This window comes from Gopherus evgoodei, chromosome 11, assembly GCF_007399415.2.
Source record: "Gopherus evgoodei ecotype Sinaloan lineage chromosome 11, rGopEvg1_v1.p, whole genome shotgun sequence".
Classification (NCBI taxonomy): domain Eukaryota; kingdom Metazoa; phylum Chordata; order Testudines; family Testudinidae; genus Gopherus; species Gopherus evgoodei.
Window position 1 is genome coordinate 23,212,748 of NC_044332.1, and position 13,892 is coordinate 23,226,639.

Consider the following 13,892-nt stretch of genomic DNA (forward strand, 5'->3'; position numbering starts at 1 on the left):
AAAATTGTTCATCCTTCACTGTCTCGCATACTACAAAAAATTACTGTGGAAAACAACAAGAAAGTTCTCTACTTTGTGCAACTTTCTGTGAGAAAATGAGTAAAAAATGGGCTTGCATCTACCCAGAACATTACCTTTAGCAGGACCATAAATGAGCGTCAGTATTTAAACATTAAAAACATGAAGCTTAAAGTAATTTAATACCAGTATCTCAGGTTTACATGTCTCAGTTTTCCCTTTGTGCAACTGTTCTCAATAGAAAGGAAACACACTTTAATGCCACGGAAAGCTGAATGTTATACATTGTTGTGCAAAGCGTGGAAGCTATGGCAATAAAAGACAAGCGATACGACTGTGGCAAATTAAATAATCTCTAAAGTCATATACAGATGGGATCCTGGTTATCTTTCTATTCCTGATATCTCAGCTGCGGAGATCTTCCACCTATTATTCCCCTGGCTTAGCTGGGCCGCTGGCTTGGCATTTTCAAGCAGGGGCTCTTGTATATAGTACTTTCCCTCCTCCTAGGTCCAGCAAAGATGGAGTCTGTTGATCTTCCTGGCACACTAAAAGGCCTATGTGGTAGAGAAAGGGAAAACGGTCATGAGAATGGAGGAGGATTCATAAATCCTGGCTTGTAGAAGGAGTGAAAAATCCAAGTTTGTAACTGGTTTCTATTTTGATGTGTTTAGTTCTTAATGTACGTGCACATGGGGCAAAAGACTCCCTGCATGTTTTAAGAATGGAAACATTCTGCAGAAATCAACAGACTATGTTGCATCAAGACTTCATGGGTTTAATCAAAGCCAGGGCATATGCCAAAATGGTAATTGTACCAACGAACCCTCACACATCCCCACCTGCATGTTCCTCACTACAGCCTGCCATTGTGCCACCAACCCTGCTAGCAAAGTTTGGCTATCGAGATTGATGATACCAGGGTGATGATTCCCATCGTTTGCAAGGAGACTGGGGCAGTTGCATAGTAGGTCACAAGTCCATGAATCACTAAAAAGAATTTAGTCATTTCTACCTCAATCCATTTTTAAAAGCCAAACAAGTTTGCTACAGGCACATCCTTAGAATCAATGTAAAGTACTTCGCAAAGAGATTTGGTGCTCTCTGGTGGCTATCAGCAGTTATTACCGATCTTTGTTGGGCTTTATCCCATAACATATCTCTCACAAAAAATTCCACCAAACAGAAAAAGCTACCGAGAAACAGATAAATCAGTAGCCTAGAAATGCCTGCCCCTGCTTTTAAAATATTAGAAAAAACACAACTATTTTAAATTTACACATGGAGTGTTGAAAGATCTATATGATAGCCCATACCCCAGCTTCATCTTCTTTCTAAAGCAACATAGGACAGCGGATGACCCTTTCCTTAAGTTTCTATTTTTGGGAGATACTTCTTCAGAAGGTGTTATACTAACCAAAGGATGACGTGTGTTTTTATTATTATATCCTGTGATAATTTGTCAATCTTTGACATATTATCACGGAGAGAGAGAAAAACACACAGACACTAAAAGATTTGCCACAAAAAGTGACAATAAGATCTAACATATGAGCCTTTGTGGTTTTCCTAATTTCTTCATAAATGAAATGAAGAATATATATGACCATTCTTAAGAACACACCACAGTAGCACAATATAATATTACATTATATAAGGACTTCCAAACCTATACATTTTTATAGGACAACAGTATGTTAGTGACCAGATGCTTATAAGATTTAGACATTCAATATTATTTCTTCAAGCAATAGAGGCAGTTTACCAAAAACCTATGCAATACTTTTAAAAGCTCAGAATCTTCTGTGTAAATGATACATAGACAAAGGGGATTTGACTAATCCATCTGCTAATCTGCACTCATCATTTAGGTGAAAAGTCTGGAAACATACTTCTGAATCATTATATGTGCTAACTATCTGAATATGTAACATTAGCTACTCCACAGAACCAACCCTCACCACATAGATTAGAGAAAATGGTCCAAATGGCACTGCAACTCTTCTGTGGGCTGTTTCAGGCATAAGTGCTGGGATTGTAACCTTTATACAAATAGCCTAAGGAAAGATCCTAATGCAAATCAATGTGGTTAGGCATTTCCCCCTGACTATCTGATTCATAGCCCTGCTGGGTGCTGCAAGCGATGTCTCCACTAGAAAAACTGAGCCCTTCCTTCGCTTTATTTTGATAGCTGTGAGACTTGGGATTGCTGCCAAAAGGTCTGATTTTGTGAGTACTTGGTTCAAAGACGTAGGGGACAGCCTTAAAGTGGAGAAAGGAATTAGAAATAGTCATTTCATCTTAATCCCTAAACAGCATTTGCTTCTTTTGCCAAGTCTAATGCACGTGCCTGTAAACCAGAAAGTCTTTGATCCATATTCATGTGTGGTGTTTTTATCTGTGTGGGGATTGTTCTTGTAGTGTAGGCCATTATCTTTGTGTTTTGGGGTGGAAGGGTCTGTTTCAATTTCCTATTTAGAGTATTTATTTTCATACTCAACTGGGTTCACTACCCCCTCAAAAACCCAGTCAGTTTCCAGTCTCTGTTGGTAAGGAAAACAGCAAAAAATCAAACCAATATAAAGTCTCCATGTGACAGACAGTGAGTGAGCACACAGGGTGAAACTTGTGTACTGCTCACAGCCTGACCCATCTTTCAGAAGGCGGGGAGTTAATTTGCATTTAAAGCTGCAGTTCACAGACAGGAAAATAACACCTCCCTTATATTTATACCCCAGGAAGGGAGAATTGAGGCAATGCAGCAGACCCCCATTGGAACCCCTTAGAGACCTCTCTGCCCAGAATTTCAGATGAGTTATGGGGTCTGAGCACTTAACTCTGCCATATAGTTTATTGCTCATGAAACATTGGTCAGCCCTATACTCAGTGACGCTGAGTTTTTTGTACATTCTCATTAGTTGATTCTGGCATAGTTACTATCCTCTGTTCACGGTAACCAAAAATCATACAAAAGGAGGAAAGAAATGTGTTTGGTGAATTTGAAACTTGAGAGACTAATAAAGTATTGATAAAAAAATTGTTCAAACAATAATATTAAATAGGCTGGGAAATGCAGCATTTCACTCCTTGCTAAGAATCACACCAGTGAGAAGGAAATATCATTAAGATCAAGTGGTATCATCAAGGGGACAAGGGCTAGACACCTACAGTGAATGCAATTCAGTTTGGCAAAAACCCACCAAAAATCTAGAAATCAGCCAAGCTGATAGAGCTCTAAGAAAGTCACTCCCATGAGTGACATGAGATGTCCTAGATCCTCCCAACCTGGTTCCTATGGTCTCACCAAGTTTTTCTGTCTAAAGAAAGGATGATGAGTGTTAGTAGTAAGCAGAAAACTCTCACTGCACGGGAACCTGCTCTAACTGTTTTCCAGGGTATAGCACATCCTACTGTTCAGGGAGCCAGGCTGAGGGAAATCAAGGGAACATTGACTTTCTTATTACGTGCAAGGAATGACCTAGGTTTGATCCTGCAAGGTTCTGAATGTCCTTTATGCTCAGTGACATTAGATATTGCCAGACGGGTTTTGCACTGAACAGAGAGTGACTGGTTTTGAATCCTGAGAAGTTCTAACCATAGATTTACTCATGGATAAAGACGAAACCATGATAAAATAAATTGTTCCAATGCTGGTAACATCAGCAGTGGAAGAGACAATATGACGGCGTGTGTCCTGATCAGTGATATCCACCTCATGACTTCACCTTGGGCCCAGTCAGAACCAGAGCCGTCTCGGTCCCTGAAATCTGCTCTGGACCCACCGCTAGTAATAAGAGAATAAGAGCTTTAATCAAATCAACAATGCAATTTGGGCAGAGGAACTATGTATGCATAGGGTGGTGGAACAAATTTCAGGCCTCTTCCCCAGTGAGCAGGGAGAACACCTGGCAGCAGTCAGGACCTTATAGAAGGCAACAAGCCAAGCTATGATCCATCCACCCACCTCTCCAAAAGAAGGAGTTTGGGCCACAGAATACTCCTGATTGTGCACTAAGTGACAATGCATCTACCAACCCCAAAACTCTTCTGTCCAAATAAAGCAGAACTGGCACAGACTTCGCCTCCATATCCCATAAATCCCCTCTGTGAGCTTCCCATATCCAGCAGCTCTGCCCAATCAAACTGCGCTGGCTCTCATTGTCTGCCAAGCATCATAAATCCAAAGAGCTGAGAGCAGACAGAATTTGATCTTTACTGCAGACTCCAACCATTTCTCCCTGATGTGTGGGGTAAAATTCCTAATCCTGTAGTGATTCGGTTCACAGATTTTTAACCGTGTCTGAGGAAATTCTCCTCCTTCAAATCCCTCCTCCAGAAGTGTTTCCTCTAGTAATGATTTTCCACACCATCCTTCCCTAGTCTCACCTCCCCTGACAGGGCCCCTTCAGACGATTAACAGACTGTATTACTGATCAAAATGTTAAAAGCTTGACTATCTACAACTATAAACACACACAATTCACAATGCTGTACTCATACAGAGGACTGTCACTCTTCTGAACCCTCATAATGCTTCAGGTAGTCTGACACCTCCCCCTGATAGCTGAAAAGAGAGACTCAGATGATGTATACACTGCACACCACTAGCGGTGGCATATAGGATACACTAGCTACACAACACAGTGAAAACCCAGGCTTGCGTCTACACTGCAGTGTGTAACTACATGCATCAGTGAAAGGCTCTGGCAGGGAGGAAGCAGTGTAGAAAGGCTCTGGCATGTCCCCCTGCCGGAGACTTTCCCCACTGTCTGCCCCCTGCCAGAGTCTTTCCCTGCAGGAGAAAGGCTCCAGAGCAGCTCCCTGCAATGGGGAAAGACTCCTGCAGCGGGGAAGCAGGGGGACACTGCACTAGCAGCATAGCTGGGAAGGCACTGCTTGGGTGTGTAGAGAGCCGTGTAGGCTACATAGCCTAAGTTTCTGGCATGTCTTGTACTTCATTCACTTAAGCACCTTCTACCCTGCTATTTATACCTGTGCTGTGGAGCATGCAGTGAAAGTACTTGCCACACTGCCATAAGGAGTGTGCAGTGTAGACACCCTAATTGATAATAAGTGATCATGGCAAAATCAAGGCATGGAAGGTCCAGCATTCTGGCTGAACTCCATTGGAGTCGGTGGCATTTACACCAGGGATGAATTTAGCCCTGCGACACTGTTCTCTGAGAGGCACCATACGTGCCCCTCCTCTTTTTGATAAGGCACCACTGAGCAGATTCATTCTCTGACCCTGCTCCTGTTGCTGTTACTTTTTGTGAGACCCAGCCTAAGGCAGGACAGTTTGGAGTCTTTATTTACCATCTCCCGTTAGATTTCTTGAGTCTAGAGGATTTCATAAAAACAGCAAATGGAGGTAAATTCAGAGCTGCAGTATGAAATATATATATATATATATATATTAGAAAAATTCTGACAACTTAAAATTCCAGCCAAAAAAGGACTTAGGGAATCTGTACAAACCATCACTGAGGAGCTGTGTATACAAGAGATCACACAAGGGAAAGGTTGATTAGGACCCATGAAACCTTCACAATTGCACAACGGTTCAGATCTCTTAGTGTGTGAGGAAACATTACAGCAACAGGACCTTTGGGCTCTCTTCCCCCCAAACTTCCTTCCCCCCAAACTTCCCTACACACCAAACTCTGGGTGTAATTAGGCCCAAAGCTGCAGGTTTTCAGCTTTTCTCATCCCCTCAGAAGAGAAGCCCTTCTCTCCCTGAGCTGGGGGAGAGTGAAAAATGAACGTACTTCTCACCCATAAAACAAAATGAAATTGCCTCCTTCTTCAGGGAGGCTAAAGGGGGTAAGTCAGGATCTGGCATCGTGAGTTTTTTCCACACATTAAGAAATCAGATGTAAAACTCCACTTGGCTACATGGTTGCAGATCAGCCAGAGGGGTCAGGGAAACCAGCAGCTCATCTCTAAACATGAGCTTCAAAACACTGGCTGAGTTATTCCAGCATGGAGCAAGCCCATGGGCCCTAAATGAGAGAGCCCCAAACACCAGCTAAAGTCAGCTAATTCCAGGTATCCTAAGATATAAACTGTCATGGTCCTTGGAGCCACTCATCTGATAGCGGTTAAGAAGCCAGACCCTGGGAAGGAATCCCATGTTTAGGGCCAAATACATCACTAATTGGTGACAAGCTCAGTTCCAACTTGTTGTGTGGACAGGACCTTAAAAAGTGCTGCATCTCTGCCCAGAATTTCAACTGATTGCGCTCTGAGGACTGGGATCTTATCTCTCCCCTAAAGCTTGTTCGTTATATGTGCACTGATCACACACACACACTCACTTGCCCCTTTACACACATATACAATGTTACAGTTATTCTGGGTTTGATGCCCATTCTCTTTACTTGACTCTTACCAATTTATTGTCTTGTGTCCTTGGTGACTAAAATCATGTATTTCATGAATTGGAAATTCAAATAAAAAGGGTGGGGTTTTTTTAAATATTAAGACAATTAAGCAGGCTGGAAGATTTATGATCTCATTCTTTGCTAAGAGTCAAAATGATGAGAAGGAGGCAGCAATGGGAAACCTCTGATGAATCATCAGGACACACAGGTGCCAACAAGTCATGGGCAGGACATCTGCAGTGGGCACAATTCCCCTTAGCATTGTCTAACCCACTGTATGAGTCTAGAAATTGACAGCCAGACTGACACAGTGTTAGAAAGATCACTTGTATGTGAGGTAGAAGATCATCCATGTTACCCCAGCCCCTCTAGATCCATGATTCTACCAGGGATTTCAGACTAAATAAAGGATTAGGAGAGGTATTGGTGCACAGCTCCCTAGAGCAAACAACGCGCTAGCCCTTTGTGTGGGCTGGAGAGAGGCAGACAGCGCTGTGCTGGGAGCCAGACACAGGGTCATAAAGGGGGCATAGACTGCCTTAGGATGTGGGAAGTATCAGAGGGTAGCCGTGTTAGTCTGGATCTGTAAAAGCAGCAAAGAATCCTGTGGCACCTTATAGACTAACAGACGTTTTGGAGCATGAGCTTTCGTGGGTGAATACCCACTTCCTCAGATGCATGGCATGCATCTGAGGAAGTGGGTATTCACCCACGAAAGCTCATGCTCCAAAACGTCTGTTAGTCTATAAGGTGCCACAGGATTCTTTGCTGCTTTAGGATGTGGGAGTGATCCTACAAGGTTCTTAGTGCCCTCACATCTCAATGACATCAGTGGGAGTTGAGGACACACAGCACGTCACAGGAGCAGGCTCTTAGAGAGCTATATCTGCAGCTAACGCCGGATATGAGGGAGCAATGTCTCACTCCAAGCAGACAGTGACTGATTCTGAAGCCCGAGAAATATCTGGGGAGAGGCACAGTCCCTCTTGGACACACCAGAAGCCTTGGGAAAGTGATATTCAATATTTGGACATTCAAAATATTGGCACCTGAGGGCAAGAGGAGAAAACATGAGTAAGCTTCTCCAAACCCTAATCAGAGATACTCCATGATGACAAGAGCTCCCTCCAACTCTGTTAGTCTTTGCAGGGACAGCACAGGGCAGCAGCTCAGCACCTCCCTGGTAAATACTCCACCTACCAGGCTGCAACAGGCACCAGGCTCACCCTTCACAGGGGGATTTACAGCCACCGACAAGACCCCATCCCTTCCTCTGGCTGCTCTCTTCCACTGGGCAAGCCACAGCATGCACATAGCCCGTCTCTGCAGCCCAGAGACCCCTGTGAGGGATATCCACAACCAGCTGCACCACACACACCCTGGCTTCTGTTCCGTGTCAGACCCTCCTGACCTGGAAGGAGACCTGATTTTCTCCCTGCCCCAAACTCCTGCAATTTCTGTCTAATATGTTGGGTAAAACTGCTGTTCCTGGACTAGAACTGATGAGGATTTATAACTGTGGTCTGAGCCCTAAGGAATTTGTCCTCCCTCCAATCCCACCTCCAGATCCTCATCTTCCAGTTACACCTTTCCACAGCCATCTATCACCTAACATGACCCCCTCAAATTGCACTGCTCTACAGCCAAAATGCTTCTGAAAAATGTAGTCCAACTTTACTAATTCTGGGTCACTGAGAACAAAAATGATGCTTAAAAAATTTTTTTTTTAATATTAGGGCTGGAAGGGACCTCAGGAGGTCATCTAGTCTAACCCCCTACTCAAAGCAGGACCAATCCTCAGATTTTTACCCCAGTTCCCCAAATGGCCCCCTCAAGAACTGAACTCACAAGGCTGGGTTTAGGTGGTCAATGCTCAAACCACTTAGCTATCCCTTCTCCAACTCTACTTTTCAAGATATGCTATTGGGTCATTATATACAACCCTTGACTTGGGAATGGAGGAGGATAAGTGAGTTATAAAGGGAAGGGATCTCAATTTAAAGCAGAAATGACTAAAATATATCTTTGACTGGATCTATGAATAAATCTATGACTGAGTTTGGACAGTACTTGCTTTTTAGGCAAAACAATGAATGATGCAATCTGAAGCTGGTATTGCATCATACATGATATGAATTGCATCATGTTATTCCTAGAAGTCATGGATGATGCAATCATAACGAAGCTTACGTCACTCAGCTGAACAAATTGCCCTATATCAGCTCTAGAAATCAAACAGTGTCATGCTCTCTTAATTGTCAGTGTTTGATTTTGCAAAGGGACACATTTCTGTTTAGCCAAAGTGAGCAGAGATGCCTCGTACTTGTGTGAACAGTGCAGATAACTTCTGCTATGTTTGTGGTGAAGTGACTTTTGCATCACAAAAGAGCAGTATAACCACTATGGTTAAGAAAGCCTATCACCTTTATTTTGGCTGCAAAATTGGAGATCAGGACAAGAGGTGGGCCCCATACATATGCTGCAACACTTGTGCAACAAATCTTCGCTAATGGTTGAACAGGAAAAGGAAATCTATGTACCTTTGCAGTGCCAATGATTTGGAGAGACCCAACAGATTATACCAGCAATTGTTACTTCTGCATGGTGCCTCCAGTTGGGAAAGGTGTATCAAAGAAGAAAAAGTGGACTGTGCATTATCCAAACATTCCATCAGCTATATGCCCAGTACCCCACGGAGAAGGACTGCCAGTTCCTGATGCACCAGAATCCTTCTCACTTGAGTCAGACGAGGAAGAGGATGAAACTTCTGGTCCTGAACCATCAATGTCACAGGACCCACATTTTCTCCCATCCTCCTCCTCTGAACCACACCTCATAACACAAGGAGAACTGAATGACCTTGTCAGGGATTTGGAACTACCCAAGAGTAAGGCAGAGCTGTTGTGCTCCAGACTACAGCAGTGGAATCTCCTGGCAGGCTATCAGGGCAAATGGAGCCCATCAATGCTTGCAGACTATTGCTGGACAGTGACAAGAGATGCTTCATTTAATGAATACAAGATACAAGCCAAGAAACACCGAGTAGACCCTGAATAGGACTAAACTATGTACATAATAGTTTTTTGCCTTTTGTTTCATAATAAATTTTATTTATATAACCCTTTTGCTGATTTTTAAAGTGTTACATAAACAGGACAGGTGAAATATCATCATGTAAAGCAACCATAAACACATGAAAAGACCTAGGTTTACAATTTATGATTAAAACTCTACTATCTACACAATATACATAGACATAAAATGTAAAAACTTAAATATCTTAGAAACAGTAGCCAATCAGTTGTTTTAATTGTCATATTTGAATTCAGCACATCAAAATACATAATAAATATCACATTTTATCTCTGAAGCAGACGACTTCTAAAAAATTGTAGACCAGTGTTAGTAGCAGACCTTATGAGCTGAAAAAATTTAAAAGCTGCACTATGCAAAACCATACACAACTCAGGATACTCACACTAGGGATTGTCACTGGGTTCTGAGCTCTGATGATGCCTCAGGTAGTATGGCAACTCTCTCTAACAGTTCAAAAGAAACAAATATAATAAGTGATCTTGGCTTAATTGGTGCATGATAACTGTAGAGATTACAGATCAAGTTCGTCTGTGGTGGAACTCCACCAGAGGCTGGCAAGGCTTCATTAATGAGCATCTGCAAAGTTCTCCAAGCCCTTGGGAGGTGCTTCAGAAGGCAAAGGACTATTATAAAGTGGGGCTGACAGAGGGATTTGAAGAGAGGGTGGGTCTGGGCAGATAAGAAGCTGGAGACAAGTTCAGGGCTGCATGAAAGTGAGAAGGCATCAAGATGAGAATGGGAGGCCGAGCATGGAGGCTTAGGTGGAGTGTAAGAAGCAATGAGGGAGTGGGGGAGGAGGAAACAAGAGCAGAGAGGGATGCAGGGGAAGTCTGTGAGGAGCCTAGGAAGGGATAGTTAATGTCTATCTAAATCCCATCCTGTGGTTCGGTACCTGGAAGAAGCAGTGGCTTTTCATCTCCTTATCCTCCTGCTCCCAGGGCCGCTGCACATCTCTGGTAAACATTGTGGAGAAGGTCAGGACAAGCACCTCCCCCTACGCAGAGGATCCATCTACAGGCAGTCCTTGACTTTACGATGTTCAACTTACGACAAACACAACTTACAAGTTTCTGTACTGACACCCTGATTCAACTTATGCCGTTGGTTTCGACTTTATGATGCTCAGTCACACTATGGAGTGGATTGCGGTTCTGAGTTATGACATTTTGACCTATGGCGCAATTTTCAGGAACCAATCATGTCGTATGTCCAAGGACTGCCTGTACTTCCTCGGCTCTCACGCATGTCCCAAATTCAACAGCCCGGATCTCAGGGGTGGGAGGCCCAGAGACAGAGAGAAAGGCCTGATTCCAGTTAGAGAAAAAGGTTCTGTGAGGCCTGCAGTGTTCACACACACCCCAGCCTCAGTCACTTCCCTTCTATCACGCATTGTGGCTTCAGGGTTTGAACCCAGCACCAGCAACACCATTCTCCCACCTCTCCCCTGAAAGAAAGGAGTTACCCCTTCACCAGTGAGCGAGTAGCAGGACATTTGAGTCACTGGGTCTCACAGAGGGAGACAGCAGCACATGCCCCAGTGCAGCTTATTAAATTCACTTAGAAACAGCATGTTCTACACCCAAACTGGCTGGCTTCCGCTCCTCTATTTCCCCCTCCCCCTTCCATCGTACTCCCCCACCTTCTCCTACTGGCCCATGTTTCACAACAACCGTCTTCTGGCCAAGAAAGGGGTCTGGACACCACCCCACTCTCCACCATGATCTCAATGTCGTCTCCAGAGAAGGGGTCCTGGGATCAAGGAGGAACCAAAGACACAGCTCAAACTTGGAAGGGAATGAGGTTATTTCATTAACTTATTCCAAACAGAGGAGAAGCATTTTCAAGCCTGACCCTGCTATGTCCCCGCTGAAAAACAAATAACCCAGCTGGCTGTTTCACATTTTTCTGGGGTTGAGTGGCTTGTAAATGTCTCCAAACACCAAAGAAAGAGATGGCCTCAGAATGTGTGAAATGTGGGTACAATTAATGTGTAAAATACTCTGTTAGTAAGCAGAAAAGCACCAAACCTCCTGGGCCCTTGCTGTGGAGGTTCCTGGTGTGTCCATGTTTAAACCCTCGAGTGATGATTGCTACTTAGCAAACCCTCAAGAATGTCCTCTGAATCCAGAAATCTTTAAAAAAAAGGAGAGAGTCTTAAGGATTCTCTGCTCAGATTCTTGCTCAGTTTGTATAAACCTCAGTCTGTAGCTTCGGTCTGGTGGTTTCTATACAATCAGGGCCAAAGCCTGGTAACTTCAGTCAAAGTGAGTTCTGCCTCTAACTTCAGTGGGCTCAGCATGGCATTCCAGATGCATCTAGCTTTAAGAGTAAAGATCTAGCTAAACAATCAAAGTCCCAGGAGCTCATCACATACTTTGCAATGTAACCCCAAGGAGCTTGGCTCCTGGGTCTCTGTATGTTGTAATTCTTCCCTTAGAAGGAAGGGGGGCCCAACGGAGATTCTGAGCGCACTAGGCAACCCAGACAGAGAGAGGAGAGACGCTCTTTGACGCAATAGGGCACCTGTTGGCTCATGGGGGTGAAAGCTGGATGGCCATCAGCATGCCTGCTCAGAGGAGGAGCAGTGTTTGAGAGAAAGGAGGGGGTTAGAGTCAACTTACTGACAAGTAAAATCCCCAGAAGAAGAGCCAGTCTGACCAATAAGGAAGATCCCTAGGGAGACATCTGCCCCCAGGAGCACTGTGAGAGGGGAAAAGCCAGTTTGGAGGAGTCTGGAGCAAGCCACTGAAAAGCTAGCTGTGGTGAGCTTAAGAGTCCCAGGCCTGCATGCAGGGTCTCCCTGAGAACTGGCCTCTGGGTACCTGGAAGCAAGATCCCTCAGCTTGGTCCTCTCCCTGCTCAAGGTGACTCCCAGTTTGCAGAGTTTTGTTGGGAAAACTCCCTGCCCTGTCAGGCTGAGTTAATCCTTCATCTCTGTAGATAAATCAGTCGGCACATGGCATGTACTGCTCTGGCTGCTAGTCCAGGGCTGTCCACCTGCTGTGACTGATCTGAGTTCCAGGGTAGGAGGTTTGGCATTTTAGAATAGTTATTGTAATTTGCACCTGATCCCTGCAGTCCTTTATGGTGAGGGGGTCATCTCTGGAACAGAACCAGCCTGATTCCTGTGTGAAGAGGACACCTGCCAACTGAGATTGTCAGCCCCTCTGCAGTTGCTGAGGAGTCGAGATTCATCTCTGAACCTGTCAATCACTCACAGAGTGTGAGTGCACCGCCTTTTACTTAGATAGTCAAGAGAATTGTTTGGGAGACCTCCTAGTCCACGACCTGTGTCCGCAGGCCAGGGGGTAAGGGCTTGGGCATTTTATTACCTATTGTCTATTAAACCTGTGGAAGGTCTCAGCATCTTATTCTACGTGAGTCTTTTTGGCTGTACTGAACCACCAAGTCATCCACGTTGCTAATTGCTGCACAGAAGATATAGTCGTCACAGAACTTCAAGGGCTCCTATGAAGTACATGTACCAATGGGCCACCACATTTTACTCTTGCTATATCAGGTCACATGACTGGGAAAATTCAGGGGTATTATCAGTGTGGGGAGGGCACTGGTGACCTTGAGAGCTCTATTTTACCCTATTATATTTACTTCCTGTTCAATAAAATTATTCTGTTGAATATATTGTGTGTGTTTGTGTTATTCCTTGGGAATCTCCAACTATCTGGCAAACAACGAGAGATTACACTGTGGTTAGAATCTTCTTTCCAAGGGGCCCTGGTGATTCTGCCAGGAAGGAGTGAGGGGAGTGGAGGAACTGCCAAGCAAATTCATAGGGGGAAGAGAATAAGGAAGTTACACCCTGCTGAATTGGAGGTGAGATCCAGACGAACTCAGGCCTCTCCATTAAAATCCATAATGAGATCGGCACTGAAGGAGGTAACCAGGAGAATAAGGGTGCTACACAAAGGTTAAAAGCTGGAAAACAGAGCTCAGTAAAATGCTCTAATGGGATTTCCAAAGCACTGAAGTGATTGAGGAGCAGACGTGCCACTGAAAATCATTGGAGCTGACGTGCGGAGATGACTTCTCTTGGGCAACATCAGTGCATTTGAAAATCTCACTCTTAACCCAGTCCCTGGAAAAGCCCTTTCTGAATTTAATATGCACTGTCAAGGCACCAGAAAACCTTCATGTAACAGAAATTTGCACCTGAGCTGCAATTTAATATACTCACTTCCTGTAAATGTCTGTCTTGTAGAGAAGTATCAAAGCCCACACACAAAGCTAGTGCACCCCCAAGTCAAATGCAAATTTCACTCTCATTTTTCTACCTGAAAAAAAAATAGCACATGAACCTGCACTTACTGCCCCAACCACGAGCTAGTCGAGAATTATTCCAAGGCCCCTCCAATCTGCAGATCCAGAGCATGGTTC

The 13,892-nt window shown here is 44.2% G+C and overlaps 1 long non-coding RNA gene across 1 annotated transcript; it reads right to left on the reverse strand.

Annotated features, from left to right (window-relative positions):
- Positions 1–247: 247 nt before the first annotated feature.
- Positions 248–10,922, reverse strand: LOC115659939. Its single transcript, XR_004002673.1, has 3 exons — positions 10,390–10,922; positions 9,880–9,940; positions 248–575 (listed from the first exon to the last, which is right to left on the reverse strand). It is a non-coding gene; the product is annotated as an uncharacterized LOC115659939 (long non-coding RNA).
- Between the last annotated feature and the right edge of the window lie 2,970 nt (positions 10,923–13,892).